Source organism: Anomaloglossus baeobatrachus, chromosome 11 (assembly GCF_048569485.1).
Source record: "Anomaloglossus baeobatrachus isolate aAnoBae1 chromosome 11, aAnoBae1.hap1, whole genome shotgun sequence".
Classification (NCBI taxonomy): domain Eukaryota; kingdom Metazoa; phylum Chordata; class Amphibia; order Anura; family Aromobatidae; genus Anomaloglossus; species Anomaloglossus baeobatrachus.
Window position 1 is genome coordinate 109,422,509 of NC_134363.1, and position 15,161 is coordinate 109,437,669.

At 42.2% G+C, this 15,161-nt stretch overlaps 1 long non-coding RNA gene across 1 annotated transcript; it reads right to left on the reverse strand.

Moving 5' to 3' along the window:
• Window positions 1–12,543: 12,543 nt before the first annotated feature.
• Window positions 12,544–14,040, reverse strand: LOC142256579 (uncharacterized). The gene is made up of 3 exons (XR_012727540.1): window positions 13,998–14,040; window positions 13,051–13,210; window positions 12,544–12,625 (listed from the first exon to the last, which is right to left on the reverse strand). It is a non-coding gene; the product is annotated as an uncharacterized LOC142256579 (long non-coding RNA).
• Between the last annotated feature and the right edge of the window lie 1,121 nt (window positions 14,041–15,161).

The following is a 15,161-nucleotide window of genomic DNA, read 5'->3' on the forward strand; positions in this document are numbered from 1 at the left end:
CCACCAAGCTTATCCATCAAAGTTGATGCTGCTCACTCTCCCCAGTCTCACAAGTTCGTTGCCTTGGAGTAACCCTTGACTCTGCTCTATCCTTCAAGCCACACATCCAAGCCCTCTTCACCTCATGCCGACTACAACTCAAAAATATCTCCTGGATCCGTGCCTTCCTTAACCAAGAATCAGCAAAATCATTAGTACATGCCCTCATCATCTCCCGCCTCAACTACTGCAACCTCCTGCTCTCTGGCCTCCCTTCCAACACTCTTTCACCCCTCCAATCTATCCTGAACTCTGCAGACCGCTTAATCCACCTCTCCCCTTGCTATTCCCCAGCCTCACCACTCGCCAATCCCTTCACTGGCTTCCTATTGCCTAAAGACTCCAGTTCAAAACATTAACCATGACCTACAAAGCCATTCACAACCTGTCTCCACCTTACATCTGTGACCTAGTCTCCCGGTACCTACCTGCATGCAACCTCAGATCCTCACAAAATCTCCTTCTCTACTCCTCTCTTATCTCCTTTTCCCACAATCACAAGATTTCTCCTGTGCCTCCCCCATACTTTGGAACGCTCTACCCCAGCATATCAGACTCTCTCTTACCGTGAAAAGCTGCAAGAGGAACCTGAAGATCCACCTCTTCTGACAAGCCTACAACATACAATAACCCTCAGTCCAGTACATCACTGCACAACCAGCTCTGTCCTCACCTATTGTACTCTCACCGATTCCCTGTAGACTGTGATCCCTTGCGGACAGGATCCTCTCTCCTCCTATACCAGTCTGTTTTGTCATGTTAATGATTGTTGTACTAGTTTTTATGTAAACACTTTTTCACTTGTAAAGTGCCATGTAATTAATGGTGCTATAATAATAAATAATAATTATAATAATAATAATAATTATTCAGTAATGTCTGTTTTATGGACAAATGAACGCCATGCTGGGTCATCGAAGCTGATGTCATTGATGATGATTGCATCTGGCCAAAAGCAGGTTGGGAGCAGGAGGCATCATCGCCTGCTTCCTAGACTGCAGTTTGTGAAGCATGCAGCACCGTGGAAGTGGCAGTTGTTTCACTCTGGAACGCAGGCTTTATTCCACTAGCTAACACCGAGGAATTAAAATAATTCAGTTTCCCCAGGGGTAAGGGTTCAGACACCATGTAGCACAGCATCAGAAAGTACTCCCAACTACTTTTTTAAAAAAAATTTGGAGGATTTGCAACAGTGCATAACATGCCAAGGAGTTAAATTCTGATTCCGCAGGGGGCCATGTGTAACACACAGTGGAGCACAGCATCAATAAAGAACACAAATAGAGACTGCCTGACCAATTGTTATAGACAGTGTAGCCTCGACAGTGGTTGTGCCAGTGCATAATGTGCAAAGGCTTGAAAAATATTGCCCTGGGTGATTGGGCTAAACAATTAAATCGCAGCATCATAACAAGTTAGATTAGTCATGCGGTCTCATTAGATGATAGAAGACAAAATAGTCTTGAATGAGAAACAATGGAACTTATTTGAACTTCAGAAATACAAATTTTGGGGCAACAGTTATTATTGGGTCTTGTTAATAGGCGGCCTGAGATACTCTGGGGCAATCCATCTAGGGTTCATTATGATCATCGTCAAACTGTCTGCACTTTCCGCGGATAGTCATGTGCGAGTATCTGCTATTATTGACCCCGCTGAGCTGAAAACATGCTCAGACAACACCCTCGCAGCAGAGCAAGCTAGCACTTCCAAAGCGTATAAGGCGAGGTCTGGCCAAGTGATGAGCTTGGAAGCCCAATAGTTAAAGGGAACAATAGACTCTCAAAGCACGCTGATATGGTCCCCTACATAGTCCCTCACCATCTTACTTAACTGTTCCCTCCTTGTCATAGTTCCCCCAACCGGTATCTGATTCGAAGTTGACGGTTTGCGTAAAATGGACTAGTTTTGACACATTAGACTCCCGCCTGTGTTGCTCCTACTATGCGTTGCCCTCTCTTGTAATCCTGTTGCGTGAGATAAAACGCTACCTCTAACGCTAGCATTATCTGAGGGTAATTGTTTCATCAACTGGTCCACTACAGCCCTCTTGAATGTTTCCGTAGTACAATCCTTATTTGCCTCGACAAGTAGCGAAGCAAATTTGTCTTTGTAGCGTGGGTCAAGGAAGGTATATAACCAGTATTTGTTGTCTGCCAAAATGTGGACTAGCCGACAGTTATGAGAAAGGCAGTATGACATGAACTGTACCATGTGTCCCAGACTCCGAACAACAAACCTTTGTGTGTCACTGCTAAGAATACATTCTGTCTCCCTAAACCTCCTCTCCTCCTCAGTCTCTCTCTCCTCCTCCTGCTCCTCCTCAGGCCATCCAAGCTGGACAGTCCTGAAGCTTGGGTTGTCAATCCCTTGGTTATCAACTTCAAACCATTCCTGTTGTTCATCATCCTCCTCATCCTCATGATGCTGACCAAAGGTGGTCTGAGCCTGTTGGCTAAGGTTCTGTGGATTACTAGCAACCATTGTGAAGTCTGGATCTGCAGACACCTTTGGTACATTAACACTTTGGTCAGTCAGACCATCCAGAGAGCGTTTCAATAAACAAATCAGTGGAATGGTAATGCTGATAAGAGCATCATCACTGCTCACAATGTTGGTACAGTAATCAAAATTCTCTAGGACTTGACAAATGTCTTCAATCCACACCCACTTGGCAGTACTTATGTCTGGCAGCTACGTCTGATGGACATGTTCCAGCTGGAATTGGAATACTGCCCTCTGCTGCTCATGGATCCTGGCCAACATATGGTAGGTTGAATTCCATCTCATAGGGAGGTCACATATTAGTCTGTGACGAGGCAAGTGTAAGCGCTGCTGCAGCACTGTCAGGCCAGCAAAAGAGGGAGATGACTTGCGGAAATTGGTCTTAATACGTCGTACCTTGGTAAGTCTGGTATCTCAGGCTATTTTTTTTAGAATGTGCTGAACTACTAAATTTACAACGTGGGCCATACAGGGAACGTGTACAAGCTTTCCAAGCTTTAAAGCCGCCACCAGATTACGACCATTATCGCACACTACCATCCCTGGATGGAGGTCCAACGGTTCAAGCCACTCATCTGTCTGCTCAGTTATTGCTTTCAAAAGCTCAGGTGCCGTGTGCGATTTGTCACCGATACAGATGAGCTTCAGTACAGCGTGTTGCCGATTAGCTAAGGCAGTGCTGCCGAGATCCCAGCTGGGGAATGATGTTGACGGTTGGACACTGGCAGATGTTGAAAAGGATGCACAGGAGAAGAGTAGGAGGAGGAGGGAGTTATTGCTTTGTAGGAGGCAACTGAAATTCTGATTGAAGTGGGGCCCGCTATTTTGGGTGAGGGAGTTATATGGGATGTTGCCGGCTCAGACTCTGTACCAGCTGCCACCAGGTTCACCCAGTGTGTCGTCAGTGAGATGTAGCGTCCCTGTCCACTTCCGCTTGTCCACGTGTCTGTGGTTAAGTGGACCTTCCCTGTTATGGCGTTGGTGAGAGCCCATTTGATGTTTATGGACACGGAATTGTGGAGCGCGGGGACTGCACAAATAGCAAAATAGTGGCGGTTAGGTACAGAGTACCGATGTTCTGCCATGACCAAAAGGTCGCGGAAAGCCTCTGTTCCCACACGCCAATACGGCAACATATCAAGGGCTATCAATCGTGCAATGTGTCCAGTTATGGTTTGTGCCCTTGGGTGCGTAACAGGGTATTTTTGCTTCTTTTCGAAGGTCTGTGGTATGGACAACTGAACGGAACGCTGGGACACTGAAGCTGATGTTGTCAATGATGATTGAGTGTGGCCAACATCAGGTTGGGAGAAGGAGGCATCAGCGGCACCTTCTTGCACACGAGTTTGGGAAGCAGGCAGCCCAGAGGAAGAGGCAGTGTTTTGAATCTGGAAAACGTGTTTTTACCTAGAGCTGTCAACCAACTAGTTTCCCACGATAGCTGTTTCTGTAAGTCTAAAAACCACAAGGTTCCTTTATTGGACAAACTACCACTTGGAAAAGTTGACAAAGATGTTGTGAATGTCTTTCAGCCCTAAAAGAAAACAGGGTTTGACACCACTTTTATTTTAGTATTGGTTTTTAACACTGATACCGTGTTTTAGTAGCAGCAGGCCACTATCTAGGTTCTGTAAGATATGAAGCAAACACCAGGATGCTAGGTTAGTGCTATAACGGTATTTGGCTTCAGGCAGAACTACAGGCTGTGATAGCAATTTTTTTGGGGGGGTTTACACTTACACTAGGTTTTTTTTTAGCAGTAGGGTACTATGAAGTTATGTACGCTATGAAGCCAACACAAGGACGCAACTGTGCTGGTATGAATTGAGATGGTGGCTGACAGGCATTGATTAATTAGCTAGGCCGTTGGTTCCAGTCCTGGCTTCAGGGTCCAAGTACCCCCTCTGTGCACGTTTTCCGGGTCGGTTCTCCGGTGTCGGTACCGGCGGGCTACAATCCTGTCCCGGTCCAGCTCAGATCTCCGGTTGCTGTCTTCCCGTCGCCTGCCCACGGAGACCACCGTCTGCCACCTAGCCAACATAGGTAAGGATGGTTGACCTTGGGGAGATCAACATCCAACACCGCGGAGACACCATCACGTGTTTCTCAACGCAGTGACACTAGAACAAGGCCCCCTGTGATGGTGTCTCCGCGCCATTCTTGTTTTGCCACCTAACCAAGGCACCAGGGCTCCAACCTCGGCGCCTGTCAACTTGAGCTTCTCCACCTGCTGGAGCTACACCTAGCCCCAGCTTCCACTCCTCTCAACTTGAACTCTAAAACAAAACTGACGTTTTTCCCGCCCCGGGCTGTCTTGACCCCTAGGTGGGCATTTCTAATCCGCCTGGTCAGGCCCACTGGTGTGCCTGTCTTGCCCTGAGGGGGGTGGCTAGGGTTTCAGGTCGGCTGTGTGTAACCCTGTGAGGGAAGGTGTTGTGCAGGGACCTTCTGTGTGACCACCTGGATCTCCCAGGGCATTACACTATCACTTACAAGGCACTGCACTGTCACTGGCCCTATAGCTGGGTCCGCATTCACACATTTTCGGTCTGGCGATTTATGGAGCTGTTAGCAGCGAATGGACACTGTCTTCAGCCCTTACAAGGACTATTTATTATTTGGATCTACGAACGCTCTCCCAAACAAAACACAGTCTATCTACACCCCCAGTTCCCTATGACTGCGTGTTCACAAAATGGCAGCTGGCTTTTATAGCTCCTATGATGCTATGCGGCCAAGCGAATCACAGTAAGGGGGGCTTTACACAGTAGCGATATCGGTACCGATATCGCTAGCGTGCGTACCCGTCCCCATCGTTTGTGCGACACGGGCATATCGCTGCCCATCGCGCACAAAATTGCACTCCCCCGTCACACGGCATGCCTGCCCTGTAACGTCGCTCTGGCTGGCGATCCGCCTCCTTTCTAAGGGGGCGGGTCGTGTGGCGTCACAGCGACGTCACACAACAGGCGTCCAATAGAAGCGGAGGGGCGGAGATAAACATCCCGCCCACCTCCTCCTTCCGCATTGCCGATGGAGGCAGGTAAGGAGATGTTTCTCGCTCCTGCGGTGTCACACACAGCGATGTGTGCTGCCGCAGGAACGAGGAACAACATCGCTAATGAGAGGTAAGCGATTTTGGTCGCTTTTGCGATCGTTTTAGGTCGCACATAAGTGTCACACGCTGCGATATCGTTAATGATGCTGGATGTGCGTCACTAACGACTTGACCCCAACGATAAAACATTAACGATATCGTAGCGTGTAAAGCCCCCTTAAAGAAGTTGTCCGACAAACTCAAACATTTTTGTTAAGCTAATCTGTGCTGTATTGTCATATAAAACACCCCTACATTGTTATTTTTTGTTTTCTAACTTTTGTTCCTCTTGAATTATGACTTTATTCTCTGCAGCTCTTTTTTTACATTCAGCTCTAGCAAACTGACCACTTCCTGTGCCACACCTCCCAGTCAGAGCTGGCACCGCCCGGCCTCATTGTCCAGCCCCTCCGCCAGAGTCCAGCCTCATCCCCTGCCCGCCCCCTTCACACACATTCCCTGTCAGTATTTTGCCTTAGCACCTGACCTGTTATCACTACAGCATTGGAAATAACAGCCCCACATCGGGCTTTGCACCACACACACATAGGGCTCTGCACCGCACACACATATATGATATGGCTCTGCATCACACACACATGGGGCTCTGCACCCCACACCCCATCGGGCTCTGCACCACACACACACATCGGACTCTCCACCGTCAATCTATCACATGACTCACCCGGTTTTCATGGGGCAACCAAACATAATCTCATATTATCAGACGGGTCCAAGATGTTATACCTAAAGTTTCGTAACATGGTACTCCCATTTACAACATAAAAGTTGGATGTGATCACTCCGGTACAATATCAAATACAATAATATAATACTAATGTTAGATTTTTGAACAAGAAAACCCCCCCCAAAAAAACTTAATTCACTGCTCCTACCCCTAGTTATACTCCAATCATATGCATAAATAAACATAATTAAGTAACAAATACTCATAAATGAATTAAAAAATTAATACATATCATAAAGAGTAAACTATAAAAAATCATTAGCCTACATATTCATAATCAATTCATATCTGGCATCTTTGTACACAATTATATATCCACCAACACACAATAAATAAATAAAAGTGATTAAATATGGTTAAATAAATAAATATATATATATATATATATATATATATATATATATATATATATTCACCTCCCAAGTATATCAAAACGGGCCCTCCAATAGACACACAACGATATATGCATATACCCAATTTAATAAAAAATAGTGAATAAATAATAATAAAGTGCAAGTGTGCTAATCATGTATAAAGATATCAATGCCGACAATATAGACATATAAATAAAATGAATATAGTATCATCTATATGCATGTATGACTAATCCATATAAATGTGTACATATGAAAAAGTGCATAAAGTGCATTGCAGCATAAAAACATTTTCTCATATAATAAACATTGTGGATCTGTGTAAAAATACAAGAAAAAGTGCATAAAGTGCATTGCATCACCAAATATAACAGAATAAAACCCTTTCTAATATGGTGAATAAGTGAATCTGTGTGTAACACTGACACCTGTTCAAAAATTCTCGGGCAGGTAGCAGCTGACAAACAGTCATAAGCCCATTATAATATCCCTAAAAAATATATATAAAAAAAGTAAAAATCAAAAATCATTAACCATAAAAAATTGGTAAATATGCATAATTTATATATAAACAATAATAAGTAAAAACACCTACTCGTGAACACACGTGTAAAAGAAAGTGCTCAGTGCAGAATTAATCAGGAACTCACACCAAAAATGTAAAAATAATGAAAGACAAAATTAATTGATTAATATAGCAAAATTATAAATATCAAATTTATTCCAATAATACCATAACATTTCGCAATGCAAACTAAAATAACTATTTATTATAAAAATATATATGTGTATTCATAAAATAACACGTGTGTGTACACATGTGCCAGATACCCCACATCAGTATCCAAACCATCATCAAAAAAAATACGCATATAATTCAATTGAAGAAACGATTATTTTTAATTCAAAGAACTCCCATAATTGTTCTGAAGTATAAAATTAATATGGGAGACGAAGGAGCCAAAGAACGCGTGGATGCCATATAATTAATCCAGGAACCCTAGAATAGACATATAAAGAAACATCAACACACCCATAAAAAATCTGACAAAACATTCTAAAAACAATTAAAAACTAATTAGATTACCATATTTTTCGGACTATAAGACGCACCGGACCCTAAGACGCACCCTGGTTTTAGAGGAGGAAAATAGGAAAATAATATTTTAAGCAAAAAATGTGGTCATGACACACCTATGGGGCGAGGATCTGCTGCTGACACTGTTATGGGGTAATGTCCTGCTCATATACTCCCCAGCCTGCTCATATACTCCTCATGCTGCTCATAATATACCCTAATCCTGCTATATATCCTCATGCTGCTCATATACTCTCCATGCTGCTCATATACTCCCGATGCTGCTATATACCCTCATCCTGATCATATACTCCCCATGCTGCTCATATACTCCCCATGCTGCTATATACCCTCATCCTGCTCATATACTCCCCATGCTGCTCATAATATACCCTAATCCTGCTATATATCCTCATGCTGCTCATATACTCTCCATGCTGCTCATATACTCCCCATGCTGCTATATACCCTCATCCTGCTCATATACTCCCCATGCTGCTCATATACTCCCCATGATGCTCATATACTCCCCATGCTGCTATATACCCTCATCCTGATCATATACTCCCCATGCTGCTCATTTACTCCCCATGCTGCTATATACCCTCATCCTGCTCATATACTCCCCATGCTGCTCATAATATACCCCTATCCTGCTATATGCCCTCATCCTGGTGTATGGCCGCATCCTGTGGCATATAAAAAAAATAAACGTTCATATTCACCTTACCTCACCTCACTCCCTGCAGCACCGCTCCTCTTACCGTCTATGTCAGCGGCAGTGCCGCTGAGTGGAGCAGTCCCCGTTCCCCTGCAGCATCGCGATGTCCTCCGGTTGTCTGTGCTGGCGTGTGGACACGTGCGTACAGCGATGACGTCATCGCTGTGCGCGGCGCTAGTCTCTACGCAAGTCAGCTGACCGGCACAGACAGGAGATCGCGATCCTGCAGGGGAACGGTGAGTAATGTTTACTGATTCACTGCCCCCCGCACTGATGATGATGCACGGGGGGCAGTGAATACAGCCGCACATGATCACTCTAGGCTGCAGTTGCCAGGAGTGATCATGCGGGCCAACTGTTTATCCCTGCCCATCACCCCACCCACCTGTCAGTGCCGGGTTCGGTGCTGAGAGATGGGCGGGAGGATGGGCGTGCATATTAAATGAGCGGGCCCACGTGGTCACGGCAGGCTGCTACAGCCTGCTTGTGCCCCCGATGACCCGCTCCACCGCAGCACCCACATTCCCCGCAGCCACAGTCAGACCATAAGATGCACCCCCCACTTTCCCCCAACATTTGGGGAAAAAAAAGTGCGTCTTATGGTCCGAAAAATACGGTAATTAAAAAGCCCAGAAAAAGAGAAATCCGCATGAGAAACGTACTAATTAGGAAGGAGACAAAACCATTGTGGTCATTTAATCCGTGTAAGAGTGTTGAGTTTATATATCCACATTGCTTCCCTTTGCGCTAATAACCTCTTCCAATTTCCACCTCTGATACCAATCAAGATTCTATCTATACCTCTAGCCATAAATGTTGAGCTATTGAACCCATAATATAACTTGAAATGACGAGGGATAGTCTTCAATTTACTGATATCTTCCTCCTGTCTTGCGTTCTCTATATCAAGCACATGTTCCCGGATGCGTCGTCTCAGCTCTCTAGATGTCATCCCCACATATGCTAAGCCACACGAGCATGTTGCTTGATATATAACTGCCTTTGTTGTACAGTTAATATTGTGAGTAATTCTGTAAACATTCTCATGGTTAGAGCCCTCAAAGGTGTGGCTGTTGCAAATATTAGCACATGCAACACACTTTCCACATGATGTGCATCCCCATTTTCGGCCTCTTGTTCCAAAAAACTTTTGACTTTGTGAATTTGCTTCATGATGACTTCTCACCAGTGTATCTCTAAGATTTTTTTATTTCCTGTATGTAATTGATGGAGTTTGGTGAATGTGTTCCGCAATAGTTTTATCTAATAGGAGGATAGACCAATGTCTCTCTAGAATTTTCTTAAATTCCTCACTCCGGGAATTATAATGCAAGATACAACGTACCTTTGTGAGATCTTTGTCTATTTTCATCCTATATTGGAGTAGTTCAACCCTCTTTTTTGTGAATGAGCTCTTATATGCTTCACAAATCATCTTCTTGTTATATCCCCGATCTCTAAAACGTAAACAAAGGTCATCAGCTTGTTTTTCAAATGACTCATCATTAGAGCAAATACGTCTGGCTCTCAAAAATTGGCCTTTGGGGATAGTCTTGATGAGATGCCTTGGATGTTGAGATGTGGCATGTAAAAAAGCATTGACCGATGTGCTTTTACGGTAGAGGTCGGTTTGAATATAGCCATTTCCATCAGCTTCAATGAGAATATCCAAAAATTCAATATTTTTCTGGCTATATTTGTATGTTAACCTAAAATTCATGTTGTTAATATTCAGTTCATTAATGAAATCTTCCAGTTTATCTACCGACCTCTACCGGCCAAATCATCAGCACATCGTCAATGTACCTACCCCAAAATACCACATTTTTACTGAGTTTAGTGGCTTCTGTTTGAAAAATAAGTCTCTTTCACAGCCCCAAGAACAAATTAGCATATGAGGGCGCAAAAGACACCCCCATTGTTGTACCCTGGAGCTGTAGGAAAAACATCTCCTTAAATAGGAAAAAATTATGAGTCAACACAAAACTCAGTGATTTCAAAAGGAATTGACAAAGTGAGGAATCCAATCCACTTGTATTCAAGAAAAATGCAGTTGCTCTCATGCCATCTTCATGTCTAATTGACGTATATAGTGACTCAACGTCACACATTACGAGCCACATATCGTCTTCCATCTGAATCCCATCTAGTTTGTGGAGAGCATCAGTAGTGTCTCTCAAATGGGAAGGAAGTTTCTCAACAAGGGGTTTAAGATGGTAATCGATAAGGCCACACAGTGGTTCACACAGATTGTTAATGCCTGACACTATAGGTGTCCCTGGTGGTGTGACTGGATCCTTATGGATTTTTGGAAGTAAATAAATACTTTCCACTGTTGGTTCTCTAATCCATAAGCCTTCTCTTTATTTGCGTTAGGACACCTCCTTCAACTGCTTCACATAGTAAAGTGTTCAGTTCCTGTCGGAATTTAGAAAGAGGATTAAAGGTCAATTTTTTGTAACAAACATCATTCTTCAATTGTTTGAACATTTCCTTCTCATATTGACTTGTAGGCCACACCACCACATTCTCACCCTTGTCAGAGGGCTTGATAACCACTTCCTTAAGGCACGTAAGATATTTAAGTGCGATCCTTTCCCTTTTATCAAGGTTATCATGTTTAATGGATTTTGGGATCATTCCAAGGTCCCAAGAGACCATTCTGACAAATAACTCAATCTCAAGATATAAATAGATAGCCGGAAAGTTCTTAGATTTTGGAAGCAAGTATTGAGGAAATTTACCTTTAGTTGTCCTCTCTGATTCCTCTGCCAATTCTTCTAGGGCTTGTAATGCTTCCCTTTCTGTGTCAAAGAGAAAAAAATGATTTTTATCTTTTTTAGAGAAAAGTTTTTTTAAAAATCAACTTTCGTGCAAAAAGCTGTATGTCCTTGAAAGCCAAAAAATGATTGAAACCGGAGGAAGGTGAAAACGATAATCCCCTTTGAAGCACAGATATCTGATCAGGTGTAAGAATAATATCAGATAGGTTAATTACCTTCAAGGAATTGTGCGATGTAGGGTCACCATAATTAGTCTGCTTCCGCTTCCTCTCGTATTGGTATCTCGTATTATCCGCTGGTCTTGACTGAAAACGTTCAGCGTGCAATGAAGTTACACTGGAAATGACACTAGATTTGTCACTAGTGGAAGCACTCATAGATTCCGTACATTCGGTCCGAGTTATATGACTCCACCTAAACATTCTATTTTGCTCTTTATCCTGGTCATCCCTTTGAAATTTCTTGGTTTTAGTAGATGAGATCTGCTTTTCCCACTTGTTAGAACAATCCTATATCTCTTTATTAAACATCTCCAGCTCTTCAGCAGAACATTTGGTTTGAAGTTTCTTCTGGATTTCAAGTAATAGGGGGCACCTTTCCCCTACTGGGATCTCCACCAGCAACAGAGAAATTTGTCAAAATTGAGGATTACTTTTGGTGCATTTCTTTGTATTGTGAATAAGGATCTCTGTACTAGTACCCTATCATGGGTTCACACATGGGGTGTTTTGTGATAGTCCATTTGAATTTTTAATTGTTTTTAATTAATCACTTTCTTGTGTGTTAATTTTGTGTATGCAAAAACTTTTTGTACCAATAAAATGTATTTACATTTTATTCTGTCCACTGGTTGATCCCGTTTGTACAGCAATTCTTTCTCCTCAATTTTGACAAGTTTCTTCTGGATCTCATCGATCTCCAGGCTGAGGTTATCCAGAGTCTTACCATCCAATTCAATCAATAATCCCATAACTGTTTTAGAGCATTAAATACATGCTGTCTGCCACCTATTCCTAAAATCAACATCACTGACCGAAAAGGATGGAAAGACCTGGATATGAAGTCCCCTAGGTATCAATTCCTGGAGTATATCATTTTCAATGGAAACTTTGTTTCACCATACCTTGTACGGCGGTTCAAAAGTTGTTTAAATGTACGTTTCAATGCAGATTTCTGGGCTGAGTCCTGCTCCTAGGGGGTACCATTCTAAAACACATTTTTAATTTTCGCAGACCATGAGTTTTCTTTGCTTCTATAATCCATCTAATATTGTGGAAACACTAAAAAACAGGATCAGAAAATGAACACCAATACCGCAAATAGTATGGAAGGCTATCTGCAAAAACAATAGCTACACTAATTAACAACAGCAAAGCCAATTTAAAAAAGCTATAATTCTTTATTAATAAAAATGAATGACCATATAAAACCCGAATGGACCACCCCAGATGATGGCTGGTATTGATATGGGGAGCCAGCACCCAAAAAAACTGTTAAAAACAATTTATAATAGTAGTTAAATGATTACATCCAATGTAATTTAACTATACATGGCAGAGGGAGACATTGCCCGTAATAAAGTTGTAGGTAGCATATATCAAATGTCCATATATATATATATATATATATATATATATATATATATATATATATATATATATAGTAGAAAAAAGTAAATAGTAATTGAAATCACAAACAATATTACCAACAGGCAGCCAATCCAATGCCAGGAGAGCTGCGGCGACCCCTCACACTGCTGCGCGTTTCACAACAAGCGTGCTTCGTCCAGGAGTGATTAATAACTACTCCGGGTGGTTAGAATTGGTGGTTAGAATTGGTTGGAATCACGCACGCTGTCTGAGTATCTATAGTGTAAAAATAAATAAATAAATTGGTTTAGGGTACCTTCATATTATGATAGATGTTTATCTGCTGTTACTGCTGGAGGTTCCCACAGTACTCCACCTGTGACCGCAGGTAAACTGACCTCAGGTGACCTCATTGAACTCAGTGACGTCACCTCAGGTGAACATATTCAATTCAATGAGACCTGCATCTCCTTACAGAAAACCACGTTTTTTGTCCACGAAATGCAGATATGGTGCTGAAATTTGTACACCAAGTTCCTGCACGAAATCTGCATCTTCTGGCAAAAAAATACATCTAAACGCAATGTGGTTTTGATGTGATATTTATGCTTTTTTTTTGCCAGGAGATACAGATTTGGTGCAGAAATTTGGTGTATACATTTTGCATCAAATCTGCATCTTTTGGCAAAAAAACCCCCACAAAAGCGGTTTTGACACTGTTTTGGTACTGTTGTCTGCCAGGAGATGCAAATTTAGTGCAGAAATCTGGTGCAAACATTCCAGCACCAAATTTGCATCTTCTGGCAGCAAACTGCACCAAAATGGTGTCAAAACCGTTTTTGTGCATTTTTTTGCAAAGAGGTGGTGTATAAATTTCAGCACCAAATCTCTTGGCAAAAAAAAGCAGAAAAACAGGAAAATTCGATTTCATTTTTGGATTTGACACTTGTACCTAATTTGGCCAAAAGACTCATAGACAACTATACATATTGCAAGGAGATTTCTGGTAATTCAATTCTCAGTGCTAAGTCACGTCATTCTATTAACAACATCAAAGGCATACCTGTGGGGGAACTGACTCGGGCCAGGAGAAACTGCTCTACTGAGGAGGGTTGCCAGTCTGAGGCATCGGTGGTTATTAACAGGTTAAGGGATAGACATTATCCCGAATGGAGTTTGGATAATGCTAAACTGAAAGTTAATGTTTATTTATTAAAATACACAGTAAAAATGTGAATTCATTGTACAATAAACCTGTGTTTATCACCGCTCTCAGTAGAGTATTTTCGACAATTAAAATTATCATTTCTAAATTCCTACTGACATTGTTCTCAGATGAGAAACTTACTGATATTATGCATGAGGGATGTGATTTTTTTGGTTAGGCATGCCCAGACATTGAGACACACATTTTGACCCCAAGTATGATTAAACATCAACAGGGGCAGGGAATATCCTGGCTTAACACTTTTGGATTGTTTAAATGCTGTCCGCAGAGATGTGTTTGCTGTTAATATGCGGTTAAAACTAAGGAGATATATAATCTTACTAGTCATAGCACATATAAATTGAAAAGTGTTATCAACTGCGATAGCCAATATGTTGTTTATTTGGCGCAGTGCGGCATTTGTAATATGACATATGTGGGGTGTACTACCTGAAAATTAAAACAAAGAATCAGAGAACATATTAGAGACGCTACTGATCCCGATGCACCAAATCCTTCCTATGCGTCCAAACACATTTTCAATTGTCATGGAGGAGATACAGTGCCTACAAGTAATATTCAACCCCCTGCAGATTTAGCAGGTTTGATAAGATGCAAATAAGTTAGAGCCTGCAAACTTCAAACAAGAGCAGGATTTATTAACAGATGCATAAATCTTACAAACCAACAAGTTATGTTGCTCAGTTAAATTTTAATACATTTTCAACATAAAAGTGTGGGTCAATTATTATTCAACCCTTAGGTTTAATATTTTGTGGAATAACCCTTGTTTGCAATTACAGCTAATAATCGTCTTTTATAAGACCTGATCAGGCTGGCACAGGTCTCTGGAGTTATCTTGGCCCACTCCTCCATGCAGATCTTCTCCAAGTTATCTAGGTTCTTTGGGTGTCTCATGTGGACTTTAATCTTGAGCTCCTTTCACAAGTTTTCAATTGGGTTAAGGTCAGGAGACTGACTAGGCCACTGCAACACCTTGATTTTTTCCCTCTTGAACCA